This window comes from Ovis canadensis, chromosome 12 (assembly GCF_042477335.2).
Source record: "Ovis canadensis isolate MfBH-ARS-UI-01 breed Bighorn chromosome 12, ARS-UI_OviCan_v2, whole genome shotgun sequence".
Lineage (NCBI taxonomy): Eukaryota > Metazoa > Chordata > Mammalia > Artiodactyla > Bovidae > Ovis > Ovis canadensis.
In genome coordinates, this window is record NC_091256.1 from 67,439,589 (window position 1) to 67,459,826 (window position 20,238).

Genomic DNA, 20,238 nt, shown 5'->3' on the forward strand with positions numbered 1-20,238 from the left:
TAACCTGGATTAAGTTGCATGGGTCAACCAGGCCCATCAAGGTAGAAATGTCCTTAATTTGGTGTATGTGAATGATCCCAAATAAGACAGGTTTGTTTTGAAGCCAATAAAGATGAAAATGCAGAAACAAAGCAAACAACGAAGGAAATTGTGAGGCTGAAATGCATCAAAGGGTCGGTTCCCCTCACTCTGTTTGCACTGAGAACATTTTGATAAATGAGGAAGAAGAAAAATCAAAAAAAGTGCTCCTTGGTTCAAACAAGCTGTCATGGCCTGCGAGATAAAGATGTGCTCGTCCAGGGACGTCAGTTTCTAGACACACACCATCATTATGCACAATTGAATAATATACACAGGCATTCTCCCGAGTTCTTATTTGGCAGTGGCCAACACTCCAAGAGCTGATCTTGCTAATTTTGTGTATTTGGATTTTGCAGTAAAACAAGCAGTCTCAATATTTGGGTTCACTGGGAACGGGTTCTGCAATTGTAATGATGATTAAGTAGGGGAACGTCTCTTAAAACGATAGTTAATTCACACCGACAGGGTGAGCTTGAGAATCTGTATAAATAGCACCATCCCTATTGAGAATAACAACACGCCTCCACCACATCAAACAATAACAACGGCCGGCAAGACAAGGACAACTGGTCAAAGAATGTGTACAGTGGTTGGAAGGTAGGAAAGGGGCAAAAATTTGCACCCTGGAGGGGTAGGGTTGTGTGTACATGTGAATAATGAACTTTGCCAACAAGATAGTTTTCATTCTTTTGACAGAGTGATAGACCATTTTAGAAACTATTTCTGTAAAAATGTAGACTTGTATTACTGTACTTTTATTAGAGGTGGAAACAGGCCAACAATATAACTTTCTAGAAGTCAGGGGCCAGAGCAGAAGGGCAAGTTTTCTCTGAATCACATTGAAGAAGCTCTGCCTTAAAAGATTCTGTATCTATTTTCATCTTTAAAGAGCCTAGAGTCCAAAGCAAGAGTCCTGGAGGGAGCAGGCGACCTTTAGGTAGGGCTTCCTTAAATTCACTTATATCACCTGCTTGAAGGTTTCAACAGGAGCTTCTAATTCCTCTATGTTTTCCAAAGATTTCAGCCCTCTCCTGCTTCTATTTCAGAAACTCCATTATGTGAGCTCTCGTCAGCACCCCTAGTCTTTCCTCTTTTACCATCCTTTCAGTGTGTACGCTTGTCCAAAGCCAAAGCATGAGCAAAGCCAGCTTACTTAGTAGCTCAATTTATCATCAAGGAATTAGGCTATTTCTGCTTTCTTGCACCGATGTTCCCATCATGTTGGCTTTTGTTGTCAGGCTAGACGCCTCTTGATCTCAAAATAGTTGCCTCAGCTCCAGTTATCACATCCTTACCCAGCAATGTCCAAAGTTTGGAAGTGGGGTGAGAGGGACATTCCCATTCTTGTACTTCTGTTTTAAAGTGAGAAAAATCCTTTAACGCTGTCTCACAGTTCATTGGCCAGAATTGTGCGTGTGCCCATTTACATGACAGTTCCTTGCAAGGAAGAACAGAATTACCTTCGTTGATCAAGACCCACTCTCCTCTCCTTCCTGCCAGGGGTTAGAGAAGGAACAATCCTAAACTGATCGTTATCAGACACTTGAATGAAATTAGAATGATGCTTGCAAAGAAGAAAGGCCTTCCCAGGTGGCACTAGTTGTAAAGAAGCCCTCTGCCAATGCAGGAGACTTAAAAGATGTGGTTTTGATCCCTGGGTTGGGAAGACACCCTGGAGTAGGAAATGGCACCCCACTCCAGTATTCTTGCCTGGAGAATCCCATGGACAGAGGAGCCTGAAGGGCTATGGTCCACAGGGTTGCAAGAAATCAGACTGAAGTGACTTCGCATGAACACAACGAATAAATGAGAGAAGGCTGCTAGGTAGATACCCATAGAATATATACTTCCCAGTGGAGTTGGTAACATAATCCAGGAGTATACAAAGAAGAGGACTTCCAAGGAATGGCATTCCCCTCTCCTCTGGTCTGACTTGGCTGAGGGCTCATAAATCTGAAGCACAGGTATGCTGACAAAAGGGATGTGTAGCTATCTCAAAGGCTTCTTCACTTTGAATAACAGGTCCCCTAATCTCCCTTCATAAGATCTAAGCCACAAATCTGCTCTCCCCAACACTTGATAGAAAGCCTTGAGCTCAAAAGGGAAGAATCAAAGAAAAGAATTATTTAATAATAAGACAAATCCCAACTGCATTGAACTCAGCACTTTGGAATGAGGGGCAAATCCGTTTTGCTCACCAGGTTAAATAGACATGGGTTAACCTTTGTCCAAGGAGCCCCAAGACTTCAGAAATCCAATATCCAGATTTCAAGTATTTAACAAAATGTAAGCAATCCTGAAGAAGAGCAAGAATCCCATTAATAAAGACTGTAGATGGTACCGAGCTGGAAGACATTGCCAGTCTCAAGGAAGATGAGAGTTTAGCCAAAGGGACTAGACAAGGAGAACCAGGGACAAGCAATGAGAAGGTCAGGAGTTGTTGGGAAAGCCACACGCTTCAGAGATAATAGCACCTAGAATGCACGCATTCAAGCACCTGGGAAATATTTCTGGATTGTGCACTGGATCATTCCCTAGCAACAGGCTGAGCAAATGTTACAAACTGAAAGGATACACGTGAACAACAGTTCATGTGAGCTAAGGTCATTTTCTAAAGCAAGAAAGCAGCCCTTCTGAGACCTTCCACTGTCATCTTACCTTCACAGAGGCTAGAAAATGCTCATTATACTAGATACCATTTATTTTTTCATTGTCTTCTACCCTATCAATTGACTTTTATAAATTTCCCTGTTTTAATAGTATAGACAGGGCACTAAAAATGAGGACAATTATTCAGATACAGGGCTTGAGAAAGCTAGCCACCAGGTTGCTGCTGGAGAGTGGGCTTTGCCTCCTAGAGGGCTCTGCCTCTCCTGGAGCAGGGAGAGGGCAGAGGGCTGTCAGCCTTCAAGGCACTGGATTTGCCCTGCTCCTACCCAGGTGGGCCGAGTCTGGCCAGACCTGGAAAGCCAGTATGCAGATTAGACCTTTTGTTTCTTCTTTAAAACTAATTATTTGTTTCATTTTGGCTGTCTTGGGGGCCCTCGTTGTGGCGAGCAGGGGTACTCTCCGGTTGCCGTGCAGGGGCTTCTCACTGCTGTGGCTTCTCTTGTTTCAGAGCATGGGCTCTAGGGCCTACTGGCTTTAGTAATTGTGGCACATGGTCTCAGTAGTTGTGGCTCCCAGGCTTTAGACCACAGGCTTAATAGTTTTGGTGCATGGGCTTAGCTGCTGCTCCACAGGATGTAGGATCTTCCCGGACCAGGGATCAAACCCATGTCTCCTCCATCGGCAGGCTTTACCTGAGCCACCAGGGAAGCCCTTCGACTATTTGTTTCTAGTCTTCCACAGACCAATAGGAGAGACATCAATGCATTCCAGGGCCACATGCCAGGTGGCAGTCAGATATCCTGGAGGAATGAGCAAGGGCCCTCTTGGCCTTGGACGGGTGGATTTGATGACATATGACTGTTCAAAACCGAGCTGGCCTTAATGAAAACCCTAGCTTTCTTCCTCTCTTACTGTAAGACCCTGGGCAAGTTTCTTTCCTTCTTTTAGCCTCTATTTTCTGATCTATAAAAGAGGGATAATAGTCCGGCTGAAGCTCCTAGATCAGGCTGTTTAAAATAAATAATCCGTGTAAACTTTTAGCTGGCGTGTCATAAAAAAAAATTTTAGTTGGTTAGTCTGTCTGACTCTTTGCCACCCCATCAACTGTAGTCCTCCAGGCTCGGGATTTCTCACCAAGAATACTGGAGTGGGTTGCCATTCCCTTCTCCAGGGGCTCTTCTCGACCTAGGGATCGAACACGGGTCTCTAGCACTGCAGGCAGATTATTTACCCTGTGAGCCACCAGGGAACCTCTAAGTACTGGATAAATGCCAGCTGTTATTTTGTATAAGTCAGTGGAATAAAATGAGACTTGATGACAAATGCTTAAATAGATTTCAAAGCATATTGATTACACAGCAACTCAGTGCTCCTATGTGATTTCTTTTAAAGCTTAGACAGCGCTGGCTTTCCCCTCGGTGTGGGGGTGGTCTAGTTACTGGTCTCTGTTCCCCTGCAGGTTCGGCTCTGTGTGAGGTCCTAGGCTCAAGCTTCCAATGTCTGGCACGTAGTAGGGGACCCAGAAATAGATATTTAAAGAAAGAAGCAGGGATGAAGAAGTAAAGAAGCAGCCGAGAGCTGCACCTTGTGCTTGCTCTGAAGCAGCCATGCTCATGGCCCAGACCAACCTTTGGAGTGGGCACTGCCCCCCGGAACTGGATGCTCACATCTCTCCACTGCTGGCCCTTGAGGCCCACCAATAAGCAGACTTGCTGGTTGTAGGGTGGCTTAAGACAACTCTGTCTTGGTCCCCACCTTTTCATACTCCTGTTTCACCAACTTGGACTCTGGCTCTGCAACCTTGACCTCAGCTCTGCCCCTGGTCTCTTGAATATGCTGTGTGGAAGTGGCCTTTCCACCATTACAACATTTTTATTACTTAAGCCCCTATTTGTCACCTATGGGCATCATGTTGGACCTTGGCAACCCACTCCAATACTTTTGCCTGGGAAATCCCATGGATGGAGGAGCCTGGTAGGGACGATGGGGTTGTGACGAGTTGGACATGACTGAGAGACTTCACTTTCACTTTTCACTTTCATGCACTGGAGAAGGAAATTGCAACTCCCACTCTTGCCTGGAGAATCCCAGGGACAGGAGCCTGGTGGGCTGCCGTCTATGGGGTCGCACAGAGTCAGACACGACTGATGTGACTTAGCAGCAGCAGCATGCCCTTTAATCATTAAAAAAAAAAAAAATCCTGGGAGTTAAATTTTTAAACCTTATGTGATAGATCGGGAAATTGAGGTTCAGAGAGGTGAAGAACCTAGCTCAGGGACACACAGCGAGCAATCAAATACCAGTCTGGCTTCAAAGCTCTTTCAGCCATACAAAGCTCATTCTTCAGGCTTGGCTCTCCTAGTGGATGCCAACTTGGCTCTCTGAGTCTTGAGGCCTCAGAAAAGACTCTCATGGAGCTCAGTTTCCCCAGCTGGTCCCCTGGCTAATGTCTCAGCTAGATTCCTTTCACAGTTCCTCAGTCTCCCAGGAGGTGCACTCCTGACCTCATCTTTCCAGGCTTGGACTGCAGGGATGTGAGTCCTGTCCTGAAGATCTGCCCAGTGACAGGGCCCTGCCACCATGACCGTGTCTTCCTAAGCTAGGCCGGTGTCTCCCAGCTTCTTGTGTGGGGCTCCCATCTTTGATCTGCTGTGCCAGGAAATCCTGTTTCTTATCCCAGATGACTGGTGCCCACCGCTTGTTGTAAAGAGAGTCATTGTCTGGCCCGTGGATAACTTGTTCAATCTGACAGATTGCCCATATAGCTCCTACAACTGAATCTACATGTCACCATCCCACCCAAACGGTCCATACTCAGCAGACAGAAAGCTGGGTTGCGGGTCTCAGCTGCCCTTCCATACTGGGTTCCCCGGCCATGCACAAGCTGTCAAGACCCACACTGGGGACAGGGCACAGTACCCAAAACCCTTGGCCTTTGGTCTTTGGGCTGTGAGAAATAAGTCTTAACCCCTGACTCCTCAGAAGAAGGAGGCTGGAATTCTAGGGCCTGGAAGATGATTAATAGGCCTGCCATATTAGATTCGACCCATCCGGGCAACATTAAATGTGATTTATGACTTTGGTTTTAATTGAGATTTTACTGAATTATTATCCAATGCAGAGAGCAGACATGGAACCATATTCCTAAGTGTGCCAGGCGTCCTGTGCTCCGAGCTGGGCAAATATGTTCTGCCCAATGTTGATGTCCATGCTCCCCCAGAGCGGGGCTCCAACCCTCCTCCTCCCAGCTAGAGAGGGTCCACCGTGGAAGAGCCACAGAGGCAGAGTACTTTGTCTCTGCCCCTTCCTGCTTCATCCGTAATGCTTTCAAACCCAAGGGCAAACTACAGAATGAACTGGTTCACAAAATGAAACCATGAACTCCATGAGGTGAAGGTGTAAATGACTTTACGGAGCATTTCCATTCTAAAAGAGAACAGAGAGCTAGGCAGTGTTTACCTCAGAGGGATGACCTTTCCAGGGGTGGAGTTTCAGGCCACTGGGGAGAAGCTTGAAGGTCTTATCCACAGGCAGATATTGAGGGACAGCCACGAGCTTTGGAGGCAGGGCAACAGCGGCCTTGCAGCCCCCTTGACCCACGGTGTTTGTGACTGCAGCTGCCATGTTCGCCGGTAGCAATGGCCTTTCTGAGCACACCATTATCTGCGGGCATGATGGATGGTAAGGGCAGGGAGGAGGACCAGGAAATATATGGGAGCTTTCTCCCCACCCCCATGAGGCTGCTTTCTGACCTACAAGTGGGAAAATTGGGCTTAAACGACATTTATTGAATTTTGAACTGCATAGGGCCAAGAAAATTACTCGTTAATATATAAAGCACTGCATTTCCCATAATGTGAGTGCCAGTGAAAAATGGATTCGTGCTTGCTTCATAGAGAGAAGCTTGCCTTTAAAGCAGTAACGTAAATGTGTCCTTAGGGAGAGAGGGAACAGCAAATTAGATAGAAGCTTGCAATATGATATGGCAGCGAGGAAGCTTGTGCACGGATCTGCGCCTGCAGACATCAAAGCTCAAGGAGGAGGTAGGCAGTGTAGCAGGAGCAGTATCTTGATCTCCAGGAAGCTGAGCTCCTACCTTCCTTCCCGAACACCTTCTGAAGGTGAGAGAGCTTGCAGTTGCAGGTCAAGTAAGGGACCTTGCGCAATGTGGAGGGAAGGGCATGGTTACAGAGGAGGCAGTGTGGGTTGGAATCCCTCATGGTCATCTCTGGGCAAGTTGCTTACCCCCTCTGAACTTTAGCTTCCTCACTGGTATATGCTGCTGCTAAGTCGCTTCAGTCATGTCCGACTCTGTGTAACCCCATAGACAGCAGCCCACCAGGCTCCCCTGTCCCTGGAATTCTCCAGGCAAGAACACTGGAATGGGTTGCCATTTCCTTCTCCAATGCATGAAAGTGAAAAGTAAAAGTGAAGTCACTCAGTCGTGTCCAATTCTTCACAACCCCATGGACTGCAGCCTACCACACTCCTCCACCCATGGGATTTTCCAGGCAAGAGTACTGGAGTGGGGTGCCATCGCCTTCTCTGCAATGGTATATAGATGGAGGCAAAATACTTGCCAAGTGGAGTTCATGTGAGACTTCCTTTAGATTCTGCATACAGAGTATCTGGCTTCTAACAGCAGTCCTTTCCTTTACCTTTAGACATTCCTTTGGCAAAATATCACATCCTCATTTATGCCACATTTGTTGAGTTCCTAACCTGCACAACATGGCTGGTGACCCCAAGGAGTGGGGGATATTGTGGTAGGTGCAATGAATGACATGCAGAAAGAAGTATGAAAATAAGGAGGAGGTGAAATGAATCCAATGTGAGGATGTGGGGGGAAATCTGAGACAGGTGCCGGGAGGATGAAGAGACCTCTATGTTTGGTCTTAAGTATGAGCCAGGAACAGCCAAGGGAAGGGGCATTCTGGGCAGAGGGTGGGCAGGGGCCAAGGCATGGGTGGGAATGGCATGGTTCGTTTAGGGCTTCAGTGTGGCCAGAGCATGAGGTGTAGTCAGGGATAGAAGCAGCTGACCCTGGAGGGTCCATACTGAGCAGGTGGACCCTTTTTGAGTGATGAAAGGTAACCATTGAAGGGCTGTCATCAAGAAGGGGACTGTGGATCTGGCAGTCTGTGCAGGCTGGCCTGGAGTGGCTGGGGCAGAGTGGCTGATTGGGAGGTTCTTGCTGCAGCCAATAAAGGTGACAGTCACTGAAGGTCCGAAACGGAGTGTTGGAGTTGGGGATGGGCAGAGGGCAGAAATGAGACATTGTTAGGAGGTAAAATGGGCAGAAAACAGGCTTGAGGAAAGAGTCACAATGGTCTTTGATTTGGAGATTGTTACCAACTGAGAGAGAATTCAGAAAGAGGAGCAGATGGTAAAGAAATCACTGAGCTGGGTTTCAGACTTGTTGAGTTGGATGGACCTATGGGGCTGCTGGCTTGAGATGACCAACAAGTGTGAGGCCACAGAGGGCAGGACGGTGGATATGCCCTGGCTTTCTGCTAGATGTTCTGGGTCTTCCGTAGCAAAGAAGGCATGGCCTCCACCATTGAGGAGTTCGTGGTCCTTACAGGAGGGCTCATTGCCAAGAGAACACAGCTCAAAGGGCAATTGACTGTGTGTGGTTGAGTCAGAGGAAGTTCAGAGAGCAAGAGAGTTTTGAGATGGACCCTAAAGGATGAGTAGAAATGTACCAAGTCAGGGGTTGAGGTTAGCATGGGGGCTGGGGCTTCCCTGTTGATGGAAAAAATACATAAAGACATAGAGGAGCCGGAATGATGGGGATGAGGAGGATTACAAGGCTTCTTCCAGCTGGACTGGGGCTTACACTGGTAAGAAAGGGAGCAGGAAACGAGAGAGCAAAGAAATTCTAGATTGTGAGAGTGCTTGGAAGGTAGGCTCAGGGGCCTCCAGCGGCATGACTCTAGAAGTGGGATCTAGAAGTTTTAAGAATGGCAGGCCTGGGCTTTGGACAAACTTCAGTGTGCTGCACAAACTGGAGTGTAGAGATACCAAGGATGAAAATATGGAGACCAGCCTGGAGACAATTGTCGTGATCCAGGTAGGAAATGTTGAGGGCATCACACAGGGCAAATGAGCAGGACATAAAGGGCAATAACATGAGTCTCTTCAGAGGGCAAATGTGCAGTGACAACCCCTAGGCTGGGGTGGGACAGGTAGGGAAGAGGCAAGGATGCCTGTGAGACTTCTAGCTGGGATGATGGTGTGGAATGATTGATTGTGAAAAGGAATTGTAACAAGAGTAGAATATTGGAGAGGTGGGTGTACAGAGAATGAGTTCAGATTTGGAAAGGTTGCATTTTAGGGATCATCTATGGAGAAATCAAATAAGCAGCTGGTATGTGGATCTAGAGCTCAGGAGAAAGATTCAGATTTAAGACTCACCAGTGTAAACATGATAGCTGCCTCCTTGGGAATGGGAATGGATTGGATCATTCGAAGAAAATGAGCAGGGTGAAAAGAAAAGAAGACAGAAGATGAAGCAGGGGGAGCCTCAGCATGGAAAGGGCTGGCAGAGGAGGGTGTCTGTAGAAACAGCAGAGTCACAGTGATGAATCTCCCCAAAGAGAATCAACCTAAAGTCAAGGCTCAGCTCTTGGAGAGAAGAAACGTGCCTCCTTCAGGCTCCCCTCCACCCAGGTATTCCTAGTCTCCTTTGAACACAGGATGTATCTCTGTACTTTGTAACTGTTCACTCACTTGCTTTTTCATTAGCCCTTTGGTGAGGTTGTCCAGCATCACTGTCAGCTGAATACTTGGCACAGGGCTGGCACTAGCTGGGGATTCGCCAAATCTTTGAGTAAGAGGTCAATGCTACCAAACAATGTGGCAAGTCAGATAAAATGAAGAAATGGAGGTAACTAGATGGCACTAGCAACTTGAGCAGTTTCCATGTGGTAGTGGGATGGATGGACCACTGGGGTGGGGTTGAGGGGCAGAAGCCAGTCTGCACTGTCAAGACCAGGAATCTCATAGCTAATGAACATCTGAATTAGACAATGCAGAGAGAAGAGCAGTAAGTACACTGCAATTAGTAAAACACAAGAAATGTCTTATGAGTCATCATAAGACGGAAGTTAATACATCGGTCTGAGTAATAAATTCACTCATGTTCTTCCCCTCTCGTCTCTGTACTTGTTGCATCCCAGCTTGTCAAAATCTTTATTTGTGATCCTTGAGAGAACCAGTGATCATGTCAGTCTGTACTTGTTGCATTATTAATAATCTGGGCTGTGTGTTGATTTGCAAGGATTGGTAGAGCCGTTAAGTTGGGAAGGGATGATATTTTCGAGGAAGTGGGTATCTGGTTGTTTGTGTCCTTTTGGGGCACTTGAGTCTCTCTTGATTCTCCTAACCTTTACCACCATCAGTTAAACCGACGATGAGTCATGCCTGTCATCTGCTCTTCCAAACCAGTACCTGAGGGACACCCCTGGAGTCCATGTCACAGACCATCTTCATGCCTGAAGATCAAGAACGTCTGGATTTTGAGAGTTATGCCTAGGTACAGGTTAAGCTAGGGTATAAGAAGTACGGGTGGGAGGGTCTGGAGTATGGGTGGGAGATAGAATAGTGATAAGAGAGGTGACTGTTTTAAAATAAGTGGTGGTCCTGGAAGAAGTAATTTTTCTGGCAGTATTAGCCCCTAGCTCCTAAATAAGCCCCACTCACTCCTCTTGAATTATTATATTTTAGCAGACAGAAATCATAGCAAGGATCATCCAACTCTGCAGAAAAGTACTAACTCCATCTCTGGGTCTAGTAAACCCAAGACACATGATTTCTTCCTAACACTTCTTTCCCAGCTGCCAGACACATTTTTCTCCTCTTTTCTTTAAACATCTGGTTTCTGTTCATGTCAATAAGGTAACACAAACATGCATGCACACACTCGTTAATCACTGGCAAACCTCAAAGATGCCCCCGGCCCTCATCTTGAATTACACTGTCCCCTTGATGAAGAAACACAAGGGAGAAACATGATCTGGGACATGCTTCCAGCCAAACTATTGTTTCTAAGAAGTGAAACAACTCAGACCTTCTCCTGGGGATCAGAAGCTCCAGGTTGGAAAGAGAATCTAGTAAACCAGCAGTGACCTCCCAAGCATGAGGTACAGCCAGCTGGGTGGGCAGAGCAGACGGCCAAGTCCCATATGTCTAAAGTGCTTTGGAAACGAGATTTGGGTTATCTCCTACTCACCTGATTCTGCCCACTCGACCCCACTGGGTAGCCATAGTGATGCTGGAAGGATAAGGCTGAAGCACTTTACCTTTATTCTTGCTTCCCTTTTATGTATGAGCAGCTAACAGACTGAGAAAGTACACTCTTTAATGTACAATCTACCCAGAAAGATCAATGGCAGCTTAACATGCATTTCTGTCTAATATTCACTTTGGCAGGTCTTTGTAATAAAATGCTGGTTTTAATGAAGTGCATTAAAATGAGAAGATTCATGGCTAGCCTCTGTGCTTTTATCACCGCTGCCTCCCCTTGAGCTGTCAGAGCACCAGCCACTCTGTGGGAAGGAGGGAAAGGGATGTCATTTTAGGAATCACAGACACAAAAAATTCCCTGTTTCTGGAACGATCCATGTTACATGCATACATTTTAACTTAATTCACTTTATTTCTATAATATGAAAGTGAAAGTGTTAGTTGCTCAGTCGTGTCTGACTCTTTGTGACCCCATGGACTGTAACTCACCAGGCTCTTCTGTCCATGAGACTCTTTAGGGAAGAACACTGGAGTGGTTAGCCATTCCCTTCTCTGTGGATCTTCCTGAACCAGGGATCAAACCAGGGTCTCCTGCATTGCAGGCAGATTCTTTACCATCTGAGCCACCTATATATTATAGCCATCTATAATATGATGTCTTTCTAAAGATGTGTCTTTGGGAGGACGTTGAGCTATGGGCCAGGCAGCCGGAAATGACAGAGAGAAGAGTCATATTACGGGCTATGTTGTTTCCATCCAAAATTCATATGAAGTCCTAACCCCTAGAACTTCAGAATATGACCATGTTTAGAGAAAAGATCATTAAAGGGGTGATCTGGTTAAAATGAGACGGACGTATGTGCACTCTTTCAATGTGACTAGTGTCCTTGAAAGAAGAGGAGATTAGGACACAGAGCTACTGGGGCGGAGAAAAGACTACTTGAAGCAACAGCAAGAAGGTCGCCATCAACAAGCCAAGGAGAGAGACTCAGAGGAAACCAAGCCTTCTGGCCGCTTAACCTTGGGCTTCCAGACTCCACATTGGGAGAAAATAGATTTCTGCTGTTTGAGCCGCCCAGTTCATGATATTTTATTATGGCAGCTGTAGCAACTAATACAAGACCCACAGCTTGGGCCTGGAGCACTGGGCTATGAGTTTATTCTTCAGAAGAAGAAAGTGATCCAAGGACGTGAGAGGAAAGCCCATAGCCAGGTATTCCCTGGAGTGAGGGCAATAGGAACAATCGGAAACTTCTGGAAACCAGAGAATGAGGGTTTCAGTAGTAGTGTCAGTCTCTGTCTTTGAATGCCTGTGAGGATGCCCCTGGTGAAAACGAATACACTTAGAGCACGCAGCACAAGGGCACTGTGCTTACAATAGTGGGTAAAGAGTTTCAGAGATACGTGAGCAGACAAGTGTTCAATATTTATTGAACATTATGGAATTAACTGAGAGAGGGCACAGCAGAGTTTCTAGAAGCAAGACACTGAGACCGCATCTCCACCACACACCAGCTACGTGACTGCTCCATGCTTCAACTTTTCTGTCTGTGAAATGAGAGTCACAGTAGTTCCTACCTCATGGACTGCTAGGAGGATGTAATTAGTTAATACTTTTTATGTGCTTGGAGCAATGCCAGTCACCTGGACAGTGTGCCATCTTTGTTAAGTGAGTGAGTGATGTGGGCACAACCTGAGAAGGTCCATGCAACAGTCACTCTTGTAACAGTAGAACAGGATGCCCTGGGGTGTGAGCTCTCTATTTCCAAGTCACCAAATCCCATCTGCAGCCTCAGAGTCCCCTAACCCCTCATCTCCGTTCCCCTCTCCACTTTCCTTCAAAGTTCTCACTGATGCATCTCTTAATAGAGTCCCCCTAACCTCTTCTATCAACATTCCTTGCCCGAAGCATCTTTTCCCCCGATTTCCCTTCCACTATTCAGCCAAAAGTGAAAGTGAAAGTGAAGTCGCTCAGTCATGTCCAACTCTTTGTGACCCCATGGGCTGTAGCCTACGAGGTTTCTCCATCCATGGAATTTTCCAGACAAGAGTACTGGAGTGGGTTGCCATTTCCTTCTCCAGGGGATCTTCCCAACCCAGGGATCAAACTCGGGTCTCCCACATTGCAAGCAGATGCTTTTACCGTCTGAGCCACCAGGGACTCTTTATTCTGGCAAAGCAGGAGTTTAAAAAAATCATGGCACCTTTTATATCTTTATCTGCTTATCTCCATCACCTAAGGGCTTGGGGAGAAGGTATGGGGAGGCTGGTGTGAGTTGGTTAAGGAACTGCAGGAAGTGATGTTAACTATTGTGGATATACAAGCTTTTCAGGGGTGAGAGGGATAAAATCAAGCTCTTTGGCACAAAAAGGGTCTTCTCTGGTATGATCTTTGGTATACTCCTCTGGCTTTATTTCCTGTTCAGTTCAGTTGCTCAGTTGTGTCCAGCTCTTTGCAACCCTATGGACTGCAGCACATTAGGCTTCCCTCTCCATCACCAACTCCCGGAGCTTGTTCAAACTCATGTCCATTGAGTTGGTGATGCTATCCAACCATCTCATCCTCTGTTGTCCCCTTCTCATCCTGCCTTCAATCTTTCCCAGCATCAGGGTATTTTCCAATGAGTCAGTTCTTCTCATCAGGTGGCCAGAGTATTGGAGTTTCAGCTTCAGCATCAGCATATCTCCTGTTACTCATAGTTTATGCTACACAAATGCAGGATGCTTACTGTCCTAGGAACACATGGTTCTGGGCTGATGTTACTGTGCCTTGGCACATGCTCTGCCCTGTGTATACCACGTGCCCTGGAATACCCTTTTCCTTCTCCCCCGCCCCCCTCATATCTATTGCATTATGTTCATCCTCCCAAGTGCAGATGGCCTCCTTCAGAAAAGTGCCCCTGATTACTGTCCAAATAGAATTCAGAGCTCCTGAATCATCCTGCTCTTATCCTGGATAAGAAAAGAAAAATTGTTTCTTTCCAGTGTATTTAGTATCAGTAAATAAATAGCAGGAGGAGAATTCAAGAAGTAATCAGGAATTTGAAATCATCTGGCCTTTCTTCCAGAGTATCTGGATGCATCTCAAAACTTCAACAGTCTTATGATATTGAATAAAATGGCATTTTAAAAAACAAGCCAGCTCTGCAGTGAAGGGGACGGGGCATTAGAGTCAGAAGAGTAAAGAGTAAAGCTCTATGGTGGTAAAAGAGAGCTGGACAGGAAGACCTCATATAGCCCAAGTGGGCTAGTGAAAGGAATGTCATGTTGGTTGCCATCCTAAAGGCCACCAATCTATCGACACACCTATGCCCATGGTCCTGGTCTCACTCCACTCCATCTTGGGACACCTGAAACAACAGGAGAGATCCTTGGAGACCATAGGACTATCTCCCAGGTCTTAGAAGGAAGCTTGTGTGTGCCGTGATGACAAGACAGGGAGACCTCATGAAAACCACCATCTCTCTGAGCCATCAGTTTATACCTCTCTACCATAGTCTGACTTAGAAAATCGCCAGAGGACTAAGTAGATGATGAATGTCAAAAGGATTTTCTAGCTCAGAACACTGTACAGATTAGGTTTTGCTTTGGGTAGAACTGCTTAAAGTGGTTTGGGTGTTCCTCATTCCCTGGATCCACAGTCCCCTGTGTCCCAAGGCCTGCCTCTGAGGGCGTCTGGGCCTCTCCTCTTTGGAGATGGCTGAAACAATGCGCTCCACATTCCCTCTCTAGTGCCCCAAGGGCACATCTCTCAAGGAAAAAAACAGTGGTCTCTACTTAACAATCCTTTCTGGGTTCACTGGAAAGGGGATTAATGAATCTACTAAGTAATTTTTGCAGATGCATTAGCAGGTAATAACAACCTGGTGTGCAACTCAAAGTAATAGAGGCCTATCATCTAATATTCTCCTTGAACCCCAAATGGTGACCCTCTGGGGAGCTGGAACTGCATGGAAGCTCAGGATGGGGTTTGGGGGAAGCAAACACAGGACTTGAGACTCATAGCACTAAGGGGGCACCTGATCTCTAGGCTGATGAATAAACTGCCAGATCCCATAATGGGAATAACACTTCTTCCCCTAAGTACATTTTAAGAAGAGTGTAATGGAAAGGTAGGCCTGCATGGGAAAGGAGAGCCAAAAGAACTGACTCTTAAATGTGTCTATATTTTGGTAATATGCTAGGAAAATATAAGTGAAAAAAAAAAAACTGCAAGGATAAATGAGATAATAATAACCATGGATCACTTTTAGTTCCTGGGAAGAAAAACACCATATAGATTTGAGGTGTTATTATTTTGCATATAATATATATATATAGACACTGTATATTTATTCACAGTGAAGCTCACATATGTCATTCCCACTAATAACATTTTCTCTTCTAGCTCCGGCGTAAAAGGAGATATGCCATTTTCATATGTTCCACACATACTCAGAGGAACCTGCTTAGAATATTTTGGCTGATGAAATTTTCTGGATTGTAACATTTATCTTTTTGAAGAGCTCGCTTCCCACAACCCCACGTGGAGGGTTGTGCTTTTACCTCTCATTGCAATGCCATCTACATAGGGATTTTTGTGTCAACTGCTTATCTCAGGCATTAACCAATTTCTTGTCTGTTTGTATTGTTTATAAAGTGCCGGGCATACACAGTGCATCTCCGACGCGCGGGGACCCGGCTCCCTGCCCTGTGGCCAGCAGCATCTAATGAAAACAGACAAGCCCAGCATACTGGAAATCATACAAATACAAGACCCAGAAAGATGCTGCTGGCTTGGGAGTTGGAAAAGGCTAGTTGGGGCTTAGAGGATCTAGAGAAAGAGACAGAAGTATTTGGAGGAAGATTAGGCGAAGGTTGTGTTCACTGTGGCACACACACATGGCACACACAGTGAGTTCTTACACCAACACGGAGTTGGAAAGAACCTTCAGAAGTTATCTGTCCCCTCTCCTGTTTCTCTCCCTCTTCCTGTGTGTCCCTTGGCTATCTGCAGTGGTGGGGATGGGCCTTTTAAGTGCAGATCTCTGCAGAGCAAGTGTTTAATCTCCAACTGGCTTCTTCTGCCACCCAGCAAGCTTCTGGGTGGCCCGCTGCCTCTGCTGTTGCTGGCTGGGTGCTCAAAGAATGCAGATTCATTTGAATATTAGTGAGAGCAAGGCTCAATAGAGAAAATGTGTTGCAAAGAAAAAAACCTTTCATTCTCACATGAAAAATAAACCATTTGGGGTTATGTGTAAATGCTCTCTTGGACTTTTCACTTCATCGGCAATTCTCCTTGGAGCAGATAATTGGAAACTCCCAGTTTAATTTATACACACAGTCCTACACAGTTTCGGGTGGGAAAACTTGTACCAGCTTTCAAGATGCGTACACGTTTTGCCCACATGGTGCGACACATGTATGAGTGGAAGAGAGGAAGAGAAAGATGGGGAATGGAGCAGGCAGGATTTGGCCGTGTGAATTTAGAAGGAACGCAGAGTGCAGCAGCGGGCAGAAATGGGGTCCCCAGCAGACACTGACTCCTGGTCGCACCTTGTGCAATTCTCTTGATGTCTCCGTGCTTGTTTCTCCATCTGCTTCTGCACTTTGTAAGCATTAGATTCCCTTTCTGGTGTGGCTCAAGAGGTGGAGTAGAGCTAACCCTGGGGCTCATCTTGGTATCTGTGAATTAATTCTGTCCAGACCAGCATCCTTCAGGTACGCCTATCTACCCTCCATAAAACAGACAGCAAACAAACAGAAACCCCTACTATCTGTACTTTTCCTTCAAGCAGCCACCAGAGTGGATGACGTAAGAAAGGATGGAGGGAGATCAGCACGCAGCTCCAAGTGGGAAAAGGACATCGAGGGGCTGTATTTGTACGGGGTTACGTGGCCACCTCCCTATAGTAGGACCTGCTCTTGTTTCTCCAGAAATTGTGCTTGAGCTGTCAGTTTCCTCTTGTTAAATTCTCCTTATGACTGTTGGCAATTAGGCCACTGGGGCTCATACTGTACAAATGCAGGCATTAAAAGGAAATAGGACTCTTCACTATGGTTACAGGCTGGGAAATCCTAGGGCATATGCGTTATATTAGCCTTACACTTAGAGCATTATCTTGTGCCAAGCCTTTTATGAATATTATTTCATTCTATCTTAATTGTAACTTGACATTATGATCCTCATTTGACAGGTGAGAAAATTAAGATTCAAAAGAGTTTTTGAAAATTGTTCAAGATTATACACACTGTAGAGCAGGGATTCAAACTCCAGACAATCAACCACTGGCAAGAGTTCACCCCATGTTGACTCTCTGATTCGCCAACTGGCTGCCCAACTGCCCCTGTTTGCAGAAGAGAGGACCCCCCTCTCAGAGGTCCCTACATCTCTAGGGACCCCCCCTACAGATGGTACAGTCATTCATCGGTATCAAAGGGGAGTTGGTTCCAAGTCACCTTTGGACTCAGAACCCAGAGATATGGAGGGTTGACTGGATAACTCTTTGGTTTTCTTGACAAATTTTGGGCCACTATTTTTCTAGCACTGGACTGGAATATATGCGGAAGGCCCCTCCAGGTAATACCCCCTGAAGAGGTTCCTTCTCTACTAACAAGTCAGTATCCCCAAGGTGGAGCCCATTTTATTTCCGTCTCTTCTGAGTCCAGTGATTAGGCTACTCAGGTGGGGACTCTTCAAGTGGGTAAAACGCTCATCTTCTTCTCCCTAAAACTTTTAAAAAAATTAACGAATTTATTTATCTTTGGCTGTGCTGGGTCTTTATTGCTATACAGAGGCTTCCTCTAGTTGTGGCAAGTGGGGGCTGCTCTTCGTTGCGATGCACAGGCTTCTCCCTGCCGTGGCTCCTCTTGCTGCGGAACACTGGCTCTAGGCAGATGGACTGCAGTGGTTACAGCACGCGGGCTCAGTAGTTGCGGCTTCCAGACCCTAGAGCATGCAGGCTTCAGGGGCTGTGGCCTGCGGACTCAATAGTTGGGGTGCATGGCTTAGCTGCTCCGCGGCATGTGGAGTCTGCCCAGAACAGGGATCAAACCCATGTCCCCTACATTGGCAGGAGAGTTCTTATCCACTGTACCACCAGGGAAGTCCCTCCGTAAAACTTTTAATCCTGGTAATCTGGTAACCTCAGGCTTAGCCCCCTAATTTCTCTAAGCTTTCTGTGGGCCCATCGGCTCCTGTCATACATGGGTCTGTTGGCTGGATGTGGAAGCCAGAGTCCTGAGGTTGGTGTTCAGTTTCACCCCATATACATGCCAGTCTAAAATAACAACAGGACTTGGCTCCTCATGGCTTACCGCCTCATCAAGATCTGAGCCCTGGATCTGAGATGTGGATTTTAAAGGACCTCATGGCGTCCCTCTGTTACGCTTTGTGGCCAGTTGGTTCCTTTGAAAACCCTCCCAGCTGCTGTGGATAGCTGCATTTTCCTGTTACTTCTGAGCCAGGCTAATGAAGCATGCTAATTTTGGAAGATGCGTAACCATGGACAAATCTACTTCAAATCTGATTTTAGAAAAAGTTAAAGCCTTTGAGACCTCCAGGAAGTGGCTCCTGTGTTCATGTTGCTCAGGAGGGTCCGTGGCGAGTAGTGACATTAGCCAAGTAGGAGAAGGGGCAGAGGGGGGGACAGGTCAGCCTTGGCCACAGAGACCTGTCTGCACATGTGTGCGAAGTTCCGCAGTGTCCCCACCACGCCTTCCCCTCAGCCTACTCAGGGCAGCTGCAGGACTGACAGCAGCCCCAGGGCTCCTTCTGCCAGTCTCTGGGCTGGTGATCCTTGGCGCCCTGTCCAGTGGAGAGGTCAGATGCTGGTAGGGCTGCTCATTGAAAGAGATCTGCCCAGAGAAGGGGATGGGCAGAGGGAAGGGCTGGACTTAGTCCCTCTGTGAGCAGTAGTCTGTCCCCTTTGCATCCGCAGCCTCCTCCTTCCTCCCCTCTAGTCATAATGATGAATGTTTACTGAACACTTACTCAGTGCGTGGCACTGTGCTAAGTACTTTAGATGAAAATAATTTAATTTCTACCACTGTTATGTGAGGAACTGGGAGGGAGGTGTAGAGAGGTGAAGAAGCCCACCTGAGAGGAGTTCCCTGGTGGCCTAGTGGTTAGGATTCCAGGATTTCACTGCTGTGGCCTGGGTTCAATCCCTGGTTGGGGAACTGAGATCCCACAAGCTCTGCAGTGCAGCAAAAAAAAAAAAAAAAAAAAATACAAACCAACAAGAACAAAAGCTCAAACAACAAAAACAAAAACAAATAATAAAGCTCACCTAAAACCCAAAGCTAGTAAATAAGAGAGGATTTGAACTGAGAACTCATCCCCCAAAGGCATTAGTTACACTACTTTTCTCTGACTTCCCTCTTTTCACAAGATGCCTAATGTCTTCAATTCTCTTTTTCAAACATTTTGAGTCTCATTTCACTACTCTATCTAGTCACGTATCCTAGACCACTTCTTGTTCTTTTATTAATCCACACATATTGGTATTTATTCACCTCAAGTATTCTTCTTTCTGATAGAATAACCTAATTTCTGCTAAAGTGTTAATGACTACCAAGGAGTAATATGTTACCTTAAACAGAAAACCTTCTGCATTGTCACAGTAGAGTATGATGCCTAAATACTAAGGGGAGAGAAATTTGTAAATCTCTGGCTCCGCATCTGGACCAGTGAGAGAAAATTCAAGGTTAGGAAAAGGAGAGGGGGGCATTCATTCTTGCAGCCTTTGAATCACATTATCTTACTAGCTTAACATATAGTACATTCAATAAGTGTTTACTGAAAAATGACTGGAGGAATGAATGAATGAAATGAATGAATGAATGAATGAAAATACCTAGACAAGATTTAAGTATGTGGTAATACTATGTCTGGACAGTAGAGGCCACTGTTAACATTTTCCAACATCTGTGCTGGTACTAATCATTGAAGAGAAAGCCCCAGGCATGAAAAATTCTGGTACCCTAAAGGTTGATTCTGGGGATAAGAATCCCAGATGAATTTTAAGGTGCTCCCTTCCCTCACTAAGCCCTTCATCAGAGGGATTTTAGGTACGAATAAGGGATTGTTTTGTTTCTTGGAGAGAAGGTAGGGCCCTTCCCCAGCCCTAGGGTGACCCATGCTGTTAGGGTGTCCCCCTGAGACACAGCCCCACTAGGATCATCAGAGAAAATGCCTATCCTGTCAGACTTTGCTCTTGTGGGTGCCTCTGGGGAAGAGGACGATGGTTGGGGATGGACCACTGGCTAAATACTGCTTTCTGCTTTTTGGTGTATCTTTCTGATTGGAGCACTACCAGA